The sequence below is a fragment of the Malaclemys terrapin genome, chromosome 13, assembly GCF_027887155.1.
Source record: "Malaclemys terrapin pileata isolate rMalTer1 chromosome 13, rMalTer1.hap1, whole genome shotgun sequence".
NCBI lineage: Eukaryota > Metazoa > Chordata > Testudines > Emydidae > Malaclemys > Malaclemys terrapin.
In genome coordinates, this window is record NC_071517.1 from 26,074,386 (window position 1) to 26,078,203 (window position 3,818).

Below are 3,818 nucleotides of genomic sequence, written 5' to 3' on the forward strand. Positions count from 1 at the left end.
AAGCAATGATTTTATCTTTTCTTCCTGATCTTTGATAAAGATATTGAATAGAATTGGGTGAAGAACAGATCCCTGGACCCTGTGGGACCCCACTAGAAACTCTCCCATTGGATGACAATTCCCATTTACAACTACTTTTTGATATCTACCAGTTAAAAGATTTTTAATCCATTTAATATGGACTACTTTGATTTTTTTATAGTGGTAATTTTTGTCAGAATGTCATGCAAATTTTAGATGGTACTGTGATGAGGACTGGGTGAGTATCTAGATAAATAGAAAGACTGGAGCATTTGGGTGCCACCGCCGTACAAATGAATAATGTAATATAATCATGCTAGATGAGAATCTGCATTATAGTAGTCTATTTGTGTTCATGTTGCATCCTGGCTCAGCCTATTTTTCTTTTTAAACATCAGTGGAAAATAGCATCTCTTAAGATGAGCTGGCACTGCAGCCATCCTACATATAGCCTATTCCATGCCAGCTAGATGAGAGAGACGTCTCAAGAATGAGAAAGTGCTCCTTTTGTCTTCTTGAGGAGCAATTGCCCACCCAACGCATTCCTGGCATGCTGCATGAAGAGCTAAAAAAGGGTGCTTCTCCAATAGAATGACAATGCTAAGATGTAAGAATTAGCTAGAGTCTGCGAGTCCCTCAAAACTAAGAGGGACAGCACAGGTGGGCGTCCTCAGAGTTAGTATGCTCAGAGGGGCAAGAGAAAACACACTTTTATGAGTATTCCAGAATAGATCCCAGGAGAATATCAGACCTTGTGTGCTTTAGGAGTGCTCTAAGTATCAGGTGAAATTGGGTTTGTCCTTTTTTGTTTGTTTGTTTCTTTAAAAAAAAATCTTTTCTGCCTCTCTTTTTTTTTAAAAAAAAGCTTTGGAAGTAAAAGGAACATCAAACCTTGCCTTTAATTGATGTCTCTTTGGAGGGCAGAGTAGGAGGGTGGGAACTTTCTCAGGCTATAAATGAAGGAACAGGGGTGTGTGATCTTTAGCCAAGAGCTTTTCTCCCAAATGTTTTCTGTGTGCTACCAAAGAAAGATACTTGAACCTCTGATTATAAATCCTTTCCCATCTCAATCAGGTTTCAGTTCCTTTGTCCTTAGGATTGCATGAACATACAAGTTCTCTTATGTGCCATATAATCTGCTCGTGGGTAGACCATATCTCAATTTCCAATGAAAAAACATGCTGGGAAAAAGCACAGACATTTGTCCAACTTTGACTTTGCTTTGCCTGTTACCTTAAAAGAGAGCAGTTTTGCAGTGACGGGGGTGGAATACAGCACGCAAACTGCTCTTCAGCACAGAGCTGCAGTCTCTCAGCTTTGCACAGAGCAGTGCATGTCACAAAGAAGGCAATCAAGAGACCACACAGCACCCGTCCGGCCTCATTCATTGCACAATGAACTGAAAGATTTGCTCCCAGAAAGATAAAGAACCAAAGAGCAACTGTGCTCTTCACTGTGCCTGTAGGGGTGCGCTGGGTTGTGTCTCCGCTGGGCAGAATGGCTGAGGAAGACCTGACTGAGCAGGCTGTATTGCGTTTCCCATACAGAGTGACGTGCACTCCCCAGTTCCTGATAACAAACACTAGCAGACCTCAGGAGGCAGGATCCTAATCTGCCTGGGCACACACTCTTGGGGCCATGACGTGCCATTGGCTGCACTAGTGCTGTTGCATTCACCCTGGATCCTGTACTTGTGCATTAACGGAGCCTCCCTCTCCCCCCATACCTTCTGATTATTAATCTCAGTGATTAATTCCCTTCACTGTTACAAATTTGATTCTTATTTCCAGTTTGCACTTTGCTGACTTCAACTTCTATCCATTGGCTTTTGTTTTCCCTTTGCCAGAATGAAGAGCCCTCTTGTGTTGCATACAGAGGGAGCATGTGTTTCTCTTGGTTGGTGGTGCTGGGCAGAAGGTCTTGTGGCTATTACTTGGAAGTGTGTAGGGTCTGTGGGGCTAGCAGGGGGCTTGTGTTTGGGATATGGGAGTGAAGGTAGGGTTACCATATTTCAACAATCAAAAAAGAGGACGGGAGGAGCTCCGCCCTAGCCCTGCCCCCGTCCTGTCCTAGCCCCGCCCCTTCCCCTTCCACTCCCTCCCACTTCCTGCCCCCTCAGAACCCCCAACCCTCCTCCCCACTCCTTGTCCCATGACTGCCCCCTCCTGAGACCTTCCCCACATCCTAACTGGCCCCCTAGGACCCTACCCCCTACCTGTCCCCTGACAGCCCCCCCCCGAACTCCTGACCCATCTAAACCCCTCTGCTCCCTGTCCCCTGACTGCCCCTCCTGGGACCCCTGCTCCTAACTGTCCTCCAGAACCCCACCCCCTACCTAAGCCTCCCTGTGCCTTGTCCCCTAACTGCCCCTTCCTAAGACCCCTCTCCCTAACTGCCCCCCAGGACCCTATCTCCTACCTGTACCCTGACTGCCCAAAACCTTATTCACCCCCCCCCAGAAAGCCCCCCCCGAACTCCCGACCCCCCCCCGCTCCTTGTCCCCTGACTGCCCCCTCCTGGGACCCCTGCTCCTAACTGCCCTCCAGAACCCCACCCCCTACCTAAGCCTCCCTGTGCCTTGTCCCCTAACTGTCCCCTCCTGAGACCCCCCCCACCTGTACCCTGACTGCCCAAAACCTTACACCCCCAACCCCCAGACAGCCCCCCCCCGAACTCCTGACCCATCCAACCCTCCCCCCTGCTCCCTGTCTCTTGACTACCCCCCGCAGAACCTCTCTGCCACTTCTCTGACCCCCGGCCCCCTTACTGTGCTGCAGAGCAGCGCGCTCGGAAGCGGGGGAGGGGAGCAGGGTCAGAGCTCCAGACTGCCGGAGGCCGAGGCGAACGGCAGGCCGGCGATCTGCGAATGCAGGGAGGGAGGGGGAGGGAGAGAGAGGAGGGGACTGGTCTCAAGTTTCAGGGGAGAGGAGGGGGAAGTGAAGGAAGGGCTCTGGCTGCCGGAGCCCGTGCGAGTGGCAGGATCCGGCCGGCTGCCCTGTAAGCCGCGCACGGTCTGCATGGGGGGGAAGTCCGGACATTGACAAATTCCCCCCGGACGCTATTTTTAACTCAAAAAAGCCGGACATGTCTGGGGGAATCCGGACGAATGGTAACCCTAGTGAAGGGCACATACTGGGGTGAAGGTGGGAGAAGGAGAAGAAGAAGGCAGGGGAGTAGAGGGCATGTTGAGGGCATGCAGGGCCGGTGCAAGGATATTTTGCGCCCTTCCACCTTGCTCCCCCTTCCCCCCGTAACATCGGTTCATTGAGGGGCAAATCCCAATGAGCCTTTATAGGCCCCAGGGGCCAGTTGTGCCTAGGGGCTGCTCCCCAGACCAGGTTCCCCCCTCCCTGCCCCCTGAACTCCCCTGGAGGGCGCACAGCCCCCCCCCACGAGCCCTCCCCCCCCCCACCCTGGCAGCCCTCACCCCGAGTCCACTCACTGGCTTTGCCGGGCTTGGGCCGCTGCAGCAGCTCGGCAGGGAGGAGCTGCCTTCTGGGGGCTCCTGCAGCAGATGCATGTGGGCAGAGGCCCCCGTGCACCACCCCCTCGGCTCTTCCCTCGCCGCGCTCGGGGTCTGCGGCTCCCGGGAGTTTGAGCCGCCGCCGCCCCTCCCCCTCCTGGAGCAGTCTCAGGGTCCCGCACCTCGGCAGCGGCTCACATGCCTGGGAGCTGCAGAGCCTGAGCGTGGTGGGGGAGCTGGGGGGCACACGGGGGCCTCTGCCTGCATGCATCTGCTGGGGCCCCCCGGGGGGGCGCCAGGCCGCAGCCTGGGCAGGAGGGGCAGGGGGGTGCAA